We start from the raw sequence: 13,632 nt of genomic DNA on the forward strand, positions 1-13,632 counted from the left end.
GACAAATTTAAAATATGTGATATTATTAATGATCCTGCAATTATGTTGATGGTTCAATGTAAAATGTTTGATATTAATAATAATCCTACAGTTATGTTTATGGTTCAATGTAAAATGTCTGAAATTATTAATAATCCTGCAGTTATCTTTATAGACCAATTGAAAAAATGTGATGGTTATGTTGATGGTTCAATGTAAAATGTTTGATATTAGTAATAATCTTGCAGTTATGTTCATGGACCAATGTAAAATGTCTGACATTATTAATATTCCTGTAGTTATGTTTATGGTTCAATGTAAAAAGTTTGATGTTAATAATAATACTCATGCAGTTATGTTTATGGACCAATGTAAAATGTCTGATATTAATAATTATTTCTGCAGTTGTGTTGATGGACCAATGTAAAATTTCTGATATTATTAATAATCTTGCAGTTATGTTGATGGTTCAATGTAAAATGTCTGATATTATTAATAATACTGCAGTTATGTTGATGGTTCAATGTAAAATGTCTGATATTATTAATAATCCTACAGTTATGTTTATGGACCAATGTAAAATGTCTGATATTAATAATTATTTCTGCAGTTGTGTTAATGGACCAATGTAAAATGTTTGATATTATTAATAATCATGCCATTATGTTTGTGGACCAATGTAAAATGTCTGAAATTATTAATAATCCTGCAGTTAATGTATGGCCTAATGTAAAAAATGTCTGATATTATTAATAAGGCCGCAGTTATGTTTATGAACCAATGTAAAATGTCTGATATTATTAATTATCCCACAGTAATGTTTATGGACTAATGTAAAATGTCAAAAAATATCAATAATCCTGCAGTTATGTTTATGGACCAATGTAAAATGTCTGATATGAATAATAATCCTGCAGTTATATTTATGGTCCAATGTAAAATATCTGAAATGATTAATAATCCTGCAGTTATGTTTATGGTTCAATGTAAAATGTCTGATATTAATAATTATTTATGCAGTTATGTTTATAGACCAATTAAAAATATCTGGTATTATTAATAATCCTGCAGTTATTTAAACAAAAGAGAAAAGGGGGGTTGGGTGGGGGGGACATTCCCGCCAGTGTCACGTGCCCCTCCCACGCCCCCCCCCCACCCCCTACCCTCCCAACCCCCCTGCCAGTGCGCGGAGTGTCCGCCAGGGGGCAGCTGCGTCCCGGCGTGAGTCTGCGCTGCTCCCGCGCAGCCAGAGAGGAAAATACCACCAGATGGCGGTTTAGGCTTGCTGCTCTTCTCTCCAGGCGCGGTTACGCTCTCACGGCCAAATTTGGTCCCAATATAAAAAACACAGCCAAATATTTTTTAAAAAGGGGATCGATTCGTCGCTTCGGGAGGCGACGCCGGAGCCGGGGATGGTGGCGGAAGGTGAGTGTTTGAGTGTAGTTTGGAAGGGGGAGAAGAAGGCTCACATTCAAGATGGTGGCCGCGCTGAGGCTGAAAGGCAAGCTAGTGCTGGGCTAGCTGCGGTGGGGGATGGGCGACACACTCCGCGCTCACTAGCATTATTAGCTTCTCCCAAACCACCGAACAACCACCGGGGGATGAGAGTGTGTGTGTTCGGCGGCCGCCATTGTCCACCTGTCGCCCGTCTTGTCAACAAACAAATATGGCGGGCTTTTTCCTACTCGCATTGAAATGAATGCATTGACACCGCTTCTGTTATTTGTTGTTGTTGCTCACTTTGCGATGTTGTTTCCTCTGCTTTTCACCGACCGGACACATCTCGGCCCTTTTAAAGCCCCAAGTAATATTTCTGCATCACATACACGCCATGTGTTCATTTCTAATGTTATCATCTTCGCCCCGCCCCCTTCTGTGCAGGGCGAACATGAGTCACATCAGGGGATGGATGATGGATGATGGATGGATGGTTGGATGATGGATGGATTCCACCAAGAAGTCCATCCATCCATCATCTCCATCCTTCTTGTGCTAACTAGTGGCCTGCATCTGTTGATATGGGGGTCAGTGTATCTCCTGGTTGTTGCATAACTGCTTTGTTTACACTCATCCACATGACTTAGATTCACAATGTGAGTCTGCTTGACTCACATACACTCTATTCCATCCATACATCCATTTTTCTACCGCTTGTCCCTATTGCCAAAAGTACAAACCCCGTTTCCATATGAGTTGGGAAATGGTGTTAGATGTAAATATAAACAGAATACAATAATTTGCAAATCCTTTTCAAGCCATATTCAGTTGAATGCACTACAAAGACAACATATTTGATGTTCAAACTCATAAACTTTATTTTTTTTTTGCAAATAATAATTAACTTAGAATTTAATGGCTGCAACACGTGCCAAAGTAGTTGGGAAAGGGCATGTTCACCACTGTGTTACATGGCCTTTCCTTTTAACAACACTCAGTAAACGTTTGGGAACTGAGGAAACACATTTTTGAAGTGGAATTCTTTCCCATTTTTGCTTGATGTACAGCTTAAGTTGTTCATCAGTCCGGGGGTCTCCCTTCTCATATTTTAGGCTTCATAATGCGCCACACATTTTCAATGTCTGGACTACAGGCAGGCCAGTCTAGGACCCGCACTCTTTTACTATGAAGCCACGTTGATGTAACACGTGGCTTGGCATTGTCTTGCTGAAATAAGCAGGGGCGTCCATGGTAATGTTGCTTGGATGGCAACATATGTTGCTCCAAAAGCTGTATGTACCTTTCAGCATTAATAGCGCCTTGATGTGTAAGTTACCCATGTCTTGGGCACTAATACACCCCCATACCATCACACACTAATCACTAATACACCCCCATACCGTCACACACTAATCACTAATACACCCCCATACCATCACACACTAATCACTAATACACCCCCATACCATCACACACTAATCACTAATACACCCCCATACCATCACACATGCTGGCTTTTACACTTTGCGCCTATAACAATCCGGATGGTTCTTTTCCTCTTTGGTCCGGAGGACACGACGTCCACAGTTTCCAAAAACAATTTGAAATGTGGACTCGTCAGACCACAGAACACTTTTCCACTTTGTATCAGTCCATCTTAGATGAGCTCAGGCCCAGCGAAGCCGACAGCGTTTCTGGGTGTTGTTGATAAACTGTTTTCGCCTTGCATAGGAGAGTTGTAGCTTGCGCTTACAGATGTAGCGACCAACTGTAGTTACTGACAGTGGGTTTCTGAAGTATTCCTGAGTAGGGTTGGGTATCGTTTGAATTTGAACGATTCCGATTCTTTGTTCCGATTCCTGACGTTTCCGATTTTTCTTGTACCATGCCGAAATCAATGTGTTTGACAAGTAGTCCCTGGAAGGTGGTATGTATTTTGGGTTGAGAGTTTTCACCATATCCCTGCAAACATAAACAAACATGTAATGTTGCTGTTACTGTTTAGCCTAGTATCAATTAGCTTAGCTCTAACGTTATTGCTTAACCAACCTAAATGTTGGAGATTCCACCTCTGAAAAGGGATGCAGTCTTTTGACTATCTGTGCAGTGACCTTTCTGTGGCACCGACATCTTCCCCATTGCCGCTACGGTGAACGGAGTACGCTGAGCACATCGCGGAGGCGGGCTAATTTGTTAGCTGCCTCAACGTTGGTGCAAAACACATTATTTATTGCATATATATTGTTTTACTTACCGGATTCGGACTGCAGTGCAGTAACCGAAGTGCCAGGCTGGGCGACGGAGCAAGAGGAAGAGGCAGAGGAGGACGGTCGACGCATTTATTTGTACTCCATGAACTCGGAGGTGCTTCATCATGTTCGACGTGCACCCTCCTAAGCACGAAGCAGTCCTGTCGCACGTGTTACATTTCGCCGATATTTCATTTTTTTTAGTAAAATAAAGCCACACTTTCGACCGACGACGCCCGCTATCCATGCTTGACTGACTCGCTCGGCTACATAGGCTCGGCTATGCTAACACTTCCGGCGGTGGGCGCTTCTTCGTTGGTGTTCAGCAGCTTCTTCTTCCGGTCGGCGGACTTATTCTTTTTTTACGGTCGGCGGACTGGGTATCGAAACTAGGAATCGAAATTTAAACTTTTGAACGATTCTGGGAGAATCGGAAAGTTAGTCCCGGTTCCAATCGATACTCGATACCCAACCCTATTCCTGAGCCCATGTGGTGATATCCTTTACACACTGATGTGGCTTGTTGATGCAGTACCGCCTGAGGGATGGAAGGTCACGGGCTTAGCTGCTTACGTGCAGTGATTTCTCCAGATTCTCTGAACCTTCTGATGATATTACGGACCGTAGATGGTGGAATCCCTAAATTCCTCGCAATAGCTGCTTGAGAAAGGTTTTTCTTAAACTGTTCAACAATTTGCTCAGGCATTTGTTGACAAAGTGGTGACCCTCGCCCCATCCTTGTTTGTGAATGACTGAGCATTTCATGGAATCTACTTTTATACCCAATCATGGCAGCCAGGAATTCCGTAATACCATTTCTTAATTCAACTAGGGCTGCAACAACTAATCGATTAAATCGATTAAAATCGATTATAAAAATAGTTGCCGATTAATTTAGTCATCGATTCGTTGGATCTATGCTATGCGCATGCGCAGAGGCTTTTAAAAAAAAAAAGAAGTTTTTTTTGTAGTTTTTTTTACCGTATTTTCCGCACCATAAGCCACACCTAAAAACCACAAATTTTCTCAAAAGCTGACAGTGCGGCTAATAACCCGGTGTGCTTTATATATGGATTAATATTAATATTTATTTTCATAAAGTTTAGGTCTCGCAACTACGGTAAACAGCCGCCATCTTTTTTCCCCGTAGAAGAGGAAGCGCTTCTTCTTCTACGGTTAGCAACCGCCCCCGTAGAAGAGGAAGCGCTTCTTCTTCTACTGTAAGCAACCGCCAAGGTGAGCACCCGCCCCCGTAGAAGAAGAAGCGCGCGGATATTACGTTTCATTTCATTTGTGTGTTTCTGTAAAGACCACAAAATGTCTCCTACTAAGAGACACGCGTACAAGGTTCCACTGACTTTTGATATTCATGTGAACCGCACTGTGGATACAACGGGAGCACGTACGGTGAATATCCGTTAGCTTGCCATGCTAACGGCCAGAAACTTCCACCCATGGTGATATTCAAAAGGAAGACCTTGCCAAAAGAGAACTTTCCAGCCGGCGTCATCATAAAAGCTAACTCGAAGGGATGGATGGATGAAGAAAAGATGAGCGAGTGGTTGATAGACGTTTACGCGAAGATGAAGGTGACACCGAAGAAGAAGAATAATTCGAGGGATTTGTGGATGAGTAATAACTTCAGAACGTGAGCTTTAAATGTTTATTTTGTGTGTTGTGTGACATTAACGTTCGAGCAACGTTGAGTTATTGATGTTGCTATTGCTCTGCACTATTTTGAGTGTTACTATTTTTGTGATTGCACATTTGCACATTACATTTTGGGAGTGAACAGAGTTGTTAGAACGCTGGTTTGTAATATATTATTAAAGTTTGACTGACCTATCTGACTGTTTTTTTGACATTCCCTTTAGCGCAGCGTAGGTGCGGCTAATAACATGGGGCGGCTAATAGGTAAACAAAGTTTTGAAATATGCCGTTCATTGAAAGTGCGGCTAATAACACGGGGCGGCTTATGGTGCGGAAAATACGGTAAATAAACCTTTATTTATAAACTGCAACATGTACAAACAGCTGAGAAACAATAATCAAAATAAGTATGGTGCCAGTATGCTGTTTTTTTTCAATAAAATACTGGATAGGATAGAAATGTAGTTTGTCTCTTTTATCCGATTATTAATCGATTAATCGAAGTAATAATCGACAGATTAATCGATTATCAAATGAATCGTTAGTTGCAGCCCTAAATTCAACATGTTCCTACTTCAACATTATCGACCACTTTGAAAAATTCCAACACCAACCATTTCAACTCATTCAGACCATTCAAGTTTTCTACCATTTTCCAAAAATTTCCAGATTTTCCTGAAATTCCATAACAACATTTACTACTTCAACATTTATTGACCAATTTAAACAATTCCAACACCAACCAACTCAGCTCATCCAGGACATTCATGCTCCTAATCATTTAAAAAAAAAAATCCCGCTTTTCCCAAAATTCCTAAATTTCCAGGAAGTTCCCATTGAAATGAATGGGACATTTTTCCAAGTTGCACAATTCCCACATTTTTCAACCTATTCAAACCATTCCAACATTACCACATTCCACTCATCCTGGACATTCAAACTAACACTTTCCCAAGTTCCAAACCAAATTCCGGTTTTCCTGGAATTTCAAACTCTTCAACATTCAAACCATTCCGACATTCAAACCATTTCAGCGTTTAAACGATTTCAACTATTTCTACATTCACCCTACATTTCAGTTCAGCGTCAGCTCTTCAACATTCAAACTATTCTTACATTCATACTATTCTTACATTCATACTACATTCTGTCAGCGTTTCACTTCAACTTCAGCATTGGAGCATTCACACACAATTCCTACAGGAATTGCCTCTTCTAGTTCACATATCTTGTATTCTTCCTCTCAACCTTACTGGCTCTGTCTCGTCGCCAGAATGCAGAATGAATCCGCCACCGCTCCTTAGACGGTGATTAAAAGTCAATATTTTGAATTGTACGACTTCAGTGCATGAGGCCAATGTGTAACGTTTGTGATGTAAGTAAGCATCACATTAATATATTGACTATAAATGAGGGTAATCTTTGAGCCTACTGGGTTTTTTTTCTGTCCGTGTATTATTTGGTGATTTCCAATCCCTCTTTCTATTCATAAAAGCAACCAGGGATGTTCCTGTTCAAGAGGAATTGGAATTGTCTATCATTGTCCCGATACCAATATTTTGGTGCCGGTGCCAATTTCGATACTTTTCTAAATAAAGGGGACCGCAAAAAATGGCATAATTGGCTTTATTGTAACAAAACATCTTAGTGTACATGAAACATATGTTTATTATTGTCATTTAGTCCTTAAATAAAATAGTCAACATACTAGACAACTTGTCTTTTAGTAGTAAGTAAACAAACAAAGACTCCTAATTAGTCTGCTGACGTATGCAGTAACATATTGTGTCATTTATACACCTATTTTGTACACATTATGAGGGACAAACTGTAAAAATTAATTATTAATCCACTTGTTCATTTACTGGTTATTTTCCATTTTAACATGTTCTATCTACACTTCTGTTAAAATGTAATAATCACTTATTCTTCTCTTCTTTGATACTTGACATTAGTTTTGGACGATACCACTCATTTAGGTATGGATCTGATACCAAGGATCATACATTGGTCATATTCAAAGTCCTCGTGTGTCCAGGGACATATTTACTGACTTTATAAACATATTTTTTAATTTAAAAAAAAAAAGAGGAAAAATATCGATGTAGTTATAGTAGTATCGACTAGATGTGCTTTTGTACTTGGTATCATTACAGTGGATGTCAGGTGTAGATCCACTCATGGCATTTGTTTACATTCCGGCGCGCTAACTTTTGTTAGCGGTGACGCCGGTGAGCTATTGTAGCCTCCAAAGGTGTGAAGTGAAGCATGTTTAGCTATTCCTCGTCCTCCAGTGATAATGTAACTTGTTCGAAACGTACTTTATTTGTTGCCATGGAGGCGATGATTAGTCATTTAGAAGAAGCTAAAACGCTGCCGACTGCAGATGCTGCTAGCTAGTTAGCCATGTTTTAAAGCACCTCTTCCTGAGGGTGTTTCTGTGTTATAACTTCACCTTTATCTTTACTTTTTACACCAAAATGCATCCATTCTCCCTTTTCTGTCTACACACTGTGTCTGCTTGTAAGTACTCTGTGTGTGTGTGTGTGCTGCCCAATATGCTCCTCTGCTGGTAAAACCAGTAATGTCACAGCTAGTACTTTTTAAACAGAAGATAGTACCGTTTTGGATTCATTCGTACCGCGATACTATACTAGTACCGGTATACCGTACAACCCTATTCACGATGCTTATGCAGGACAATAACAGATGTATATATATTTTTTTTAATGCATTTTAACTCGTAAATAAATGCGGTCAAAAGTCTCGGTTACGATAGAGCCAATGGGAGTTGCTCTATACTGCCTATTAGGGATGTCCGATAATGGCTTTTTGCCGATATCCGATATTCCGATATTGTCCAACTCTTTAATTACCGATACCGATATCAACCGATACCGATATCAACCGATATATGCAGTCGTGGAATTAACACATTATTATGCCTAATTTGGACAACCAGGTATGGTGAAGATAAGGTACTTTTTTTTAAAAATGAATTAAAAAAAAAAAGATAAATAAATTAAAAACATTTTCTTGAATAAAAAAGAAAGTAAAACAATATAAAAACAGTTACATAGAAACTAGTAATGAATGAAAATGAGTAAAATGAAGTGTTAAAGGTTAGTACTATTAGTGGAGCAGCAGCACGCACAATCATGTGTGCTTACGGACTGTATCCCTTGCAGACTGTATTGATATATATTGATATATAATGTAGGAAGCAGAATATTAATAACAGAAAGAAACAACCCTTTTGTGTGAATGAGTGTAAATGGGGGAGGGAGGTTTTTTGGGTTGGTGCACTAATTGTAAGTGTATCCTGTGTTTTTTATGTTGATTTAATTAAAGAAAAAAAAAAAAAGAACCGATACCGATAATTTCCGATATTACATTTTAACGCATATATCGGCCGATAATAAAGCTGGGGTCGGCTCTTTAGTGTCGCCATTGTGGCTCCCTGGAGCTTTTTCAAAAATGTATGAAAATGGAAAAAGGTGTGGTAAAAATACATATATATATTTTTCATGTGGTTTCTGTAGGGCAGGGGTCGGCAACCCAAAATGTTGAAAGAGCCATATTGGAGTAAAAATACAAAAACAAATCTGTCTGGAGCCGCAACAAATTAAAAGCCATATTACATACAGATAGTGTGTCATGAGATATACATTGAATTGAGATGACTTAAAGGAAACTAAATTAGCTCAAATATAGCTACAAATGAGGCATAATGATGCAATATGTACATATAGCAGGGGTCACCAACCTTTTTGAAAGCAAGAGCTACTTCTTGGGTAGTGATTAATGCGAAGGGCTACCAGTTTGATACACACTTAAACAAATTGCCAGAAATAGCCAATTTGCTCAATTTACCTTTAACTCTATGTTATTATTAATAATTAATGATATTTACACTTAGTTGAACGGTTTAAAAGAGGAGAAAACACGAAAAAAATGACAATTACATTTTGAAACATAGTTTATCTTCAATTTCGACACTTTAAAATTCAACCGAAAAAAAGAAGAGAAAAACTAGCTAATTCGAATCTTTTTGAAAAAATTAAAACATTTTTTTATGGAACATCATTAGTAATTTTTCCTGATTAAGATTAATTTTTACGGAGCCCCTAAAGGGACATGGGAATTTTTTTTTTTTTAGACATGTATCTCGTGGCCACGAGATACTTTCTCGTGGCCACGAGAAACTTTTTATAAAAAAAAAAATAATAATAATAATATTTTTTTTAATTTTTTTTTTTATAAAAAGTTTCTCGTGGCCACGAGAAACTTTCTCATGGCCACGAGAAACGTTCTCGTGGCCACGAGAAAGCATTGGATGCATGCTGATGGTTTAGTGCAGGGGTCGGCAACCTTTACCACTCAAAGAGCCATTTTGGCAAGTTTCACACATTAAAGAAAGTAATGGGAGCCACAAAATATGTTTTTAAAATTTAAAATGAAAAACACCGCATACAAAGCTTAAACGCTTTGTGCTATGTTAACTAGGGGTCTCAGACACACGCACCGGCACGTACTTTAATGTGGAAATTTGATGTTAGTGCAGCCCGCGAGTTTTGAATGAATGTCGCTTGCGTCATACTTGCCAACCCTCTCATTTTTCCCGGGAGACTCCCGAATATCAGAGCGTGATGACACTGCATTTGGCGCCCTCTAGAGTCTGCCCAATCAGTGTATCTGCTCGGCCACAAGTGGAATGCAGCTTTGGCTTGATAGCGTTACAGACAGCAAGGCTACTAAGTCAACAGCCACACATCTTACACTGACGGTACCAATACCCAGAATCCCATGCAGCCCTAACTCTTCCGCTCAACCAACGCACGGAGAGGGGGGGGTTGATGTGTGGGGGGATTTGGTGGTAGCGGGGGTGTATAATGTAGACCGGAAGAGTTAGGGCTGCATGGGATTCTGGGTAATGGTTGTGTTGTGTTTATGTTGTGTTACAGTGGGATGTTCTGCAGAAATGTGTTTTTCATTCTTTTTTGGTGTGGGTTCACAGTGTGGCGCATATTTGTAACGTAACAATGTTAAAGTTGTTTGATACGGCTACCGTCAGTGTAAGCTGTGTGGCTGATGAGTAAGTATGCTTTGCTGTCTCCTGTGTGAGCAAGTAATAACAACATGTAACATGTGGCTGGACTGGCATGCTGTATGTAAATGCTATAGAGGACAATTACTGCAGTGCAATTAGGGCATGCCCTTTATATAGTAATTAGAGTGTAAATAGGATTATATTTTCCTGGGAGTAGTCTATGAGAGATACTGACATCCATAAGTCTCCTGGGAAAATCGGGGGGGTCGGCATGTATGTAGCTGAGCCGCATCAGAGTGGTCAAGGAGCCGCATGCGGCTCCGGAGCCGCGGGTTGCCGACCCCTGGTTTAGTGTGTGTTAAAATGGCAGTTTAGGAGTTAATATGGCTGTATTTCCAGATAGGACTTTCCCCCATGTGTGTTGTGGCAAAATGTGAATGCTTGATTAGTAGGTGTGAGACAAACACTTTATCTTCCTGGTTATTGTAACGCTACGTGTTTGACATTATTTAAGACGTTATCATGCCCGGGAAAGGACAGTTTTCCTCTTCTGTGGCTGTGGGGGGTGGGCGTGGCTTGCGGACCTGCAGTGAAGCGGAGTGTGTCAGTTAGTCCCATGTTGATGTGATCAAACTTCTTTCTTGCTTGGAAGATACACACACAATTGTAACTGTTATTTCTTCCTGCAAATAATAAATATGTACAACGTGTTTGGATGTATTCATTTATGTAAAATTGTCATTAAATGTAATATTGCCTGACAAAAAGTGATACGACGTACGTAATATTTTGATATTTACACATGCATATTTACACACGCGCATCTGACTAGAATACCCTTATGTGCATTACATATATCAACATCAACTACCTACTGTACTGTTTACTTGTTGAAATACCCTTTTTAGAACAAATATCTACCCACATAATTTATATGTGTATATATAATATATATATATATATGTGTATGTATGTATATGCATATATATATATATATATATATATATATATATATATATATATATATATATATATATATATATGTATGTATATGCATACATATATATATATATATATGTATGTATATGCATATATATATATATATATATATATGTATGTATATACATGTATGTATATACATACATATATATATATATGTGTATGTATGTATATGCATATATATATATATATATATATATATATATATATATATATATATATATATATATATATATATGTATGTATATGCATATATATATATATATATATATATATATATATATATATATATATATATATATATATATATATATATATATATATATATATATATGTATGTATATATATATATATATATATATATATATATATATATATATATATATATATATGCATATACATACATACACATATATATATATTATATATACACATATAAATTATGTGGGTAGATATTTGTTCTAAAAAGGGTATTTCAACAAGTAAACAGTACAGTAGGTAGTTGATGTTGATATATGTAATGCACATAAGGGTATTCTAGTCAGATGCGCGTGTGTAAATATGCGATGTGTAAATATCAAAATATTACGTACGTCGTATCACTTTTTGTCAGGCAATATTACATTTAATGACAATTTTACATAAATGAATACATCCAAACACGTTGTACATATTTATTATTTGCAGGAAGAAATAACAGTTACAATTGTGTGTGTATCTTCCAAGCAAGAAAGAAGTTTGATCACATCAACATGGGACTAACTGACACACTCCGCTTCACTGCAGGTCCGCAAGCCACGCCCACCCCCCACAGCCACAGAAGAGGAAAACTGTCCTTTCCCGGGCATGATAACGTCTTAAATAATGTCAAACACGTAGCGTTACAATAACCAGGAAGATAAAGTGTTTGTCTCACACCTACTAATCAAGCATTCACATTTTGCCACAACACACATGGGGGAAAGTCCTATCTGGAAATACAGCCATATTAACTCCTAAACTGCCATTTTAACACACACTAAACCATCAGCACGCATCCAATGCTTTCTCGTGGCCACGAGAAAGTTTCTCGTGGCCACGAGAAAGTTTAAAAAAAAAAAAAAAAAAAAAAAAAAAAAAATTTTTAATTTTTTTTTTTATAAAAAGTTTCTCGTGGCCACGAGAAAGTTTCTCGTGGCCACGAGATACTTTCTCGTGGCCACGAGATACTTTCTCGTGGCCACGAGATACATGTCTAAAAAAAAAAAATTCCCATGTCCCTTTAGGGGCTCCGTAAATTTTAGAATTTTGATGACATGTTTTAAATAGGTTAAAATCCAATCTACACTTTGTTAGAATATATAACAAATTGGACCAAGCTATATTTCTAACAAAGACAAATCATTATTTCATCTAGATTTTCCAGAACAAAAATTTTAAAAGAAATTCAAAAGACTTTGAAATAAGATTTAAATTAGATTCTACAGATTTTCTGGATTTGCCAGAATCATTTTTTTGAATTTTAATCATAATAAGTTTGAAGAAATATTTCACAAATATTCTTCGTCGAAAAAACAGAAGCTAAAATGAAAAATTAAATTAAAATGTATTTATTATTCTTTACAATAAAAAAATAAATTTACTTGAACATTGATTTAAATTGTCAGGAAAGAAGAGGAAGGAATATAACAGGTAAAAAGGTATATGTGTTTAAAAATCCTAAAATCATTTTTAAGGTTGTATTTTTTCTCTAAAATTGTCTTTCTGAAAGTTATAAGAAGCAAAGGAAAAAAATTAATGAATTTATTTAAACAAAAGAAGACCAAGTTTTTAAAATATTTTCTTGGATTTTCAAATTCTATTTGAGTTTTGTCTCTCTTAGAATTAAAAATGTCGGGCAAAGCGAGACCAGCTTGCTAGTAAATAAATAAAATTAAAAAAATAGAGGCAGCTCACTGGTAAGTGCTGCTATTTGAGCTATTTTTAGAACAGGCCAGCGGGCTACTCATCTGGTCCTTACGGGCTTCCTGGTGCCCGCGGGCACCGCGTTGGTGACCCCTGACATATAGCTAGCCTAAATAGCATGTTAGCATCGATTAGCTTGCAGTCATGCAGTGACCAAATATGTCTGATTAGCACTCCACACAAGTCAACAACATCAACAAAAGTCACCTTTGTGCATTCACGCACAACGTTAAAAGTTTGGTGGACAAAATGAGACAGAAAAAGAAGTGGCATAAAACACGTCCTAGAAAGTCGGAGAAAGTTATACGTGGAAACAAACTAAGG

General features: G+C 37.6%; 1 protein-coding gene across 1 annotated transcript in view; it reads left to right on the forward strand.

Moving 5' to 3' along the window:
• Positions 1 to 1,204: 1,204 nt before the first annotated feature.
• The window catches only part of LOC133647126 (cohesin subunit SA-1), a 130,481-nt gene continuing 118,053 nt past the window's right edge, over positions 1,205 to 13,632 (forward strand). Inside the window, exon 1 of the mRNA XM_062043251.1 lies at positions 1,205 to 1,404. The gene's annotated coding sequence lies outside the window, so the exon portion shown is untranslated. The remainder of the gene's footprint in view (positions 1,405 to 13,632) is intronic.

This window comes from Entelurus aequoreus, linkage group LG03, assembly GCF_033978785.1.
Source record: "Entelurus aequoreus isolate RoL-2023_Sb linkage group LG03, RoL_Eaeq_v1.1, whole genome shotgun sequence".
Classification (NCBI taxonomy): domain Eukaryota; kingdom Metazoa; phylum Chordata; class Actinopteri; order Syngnathiformes; family Syngnathidae; genus Entelurus; species Entelurus aequoreus.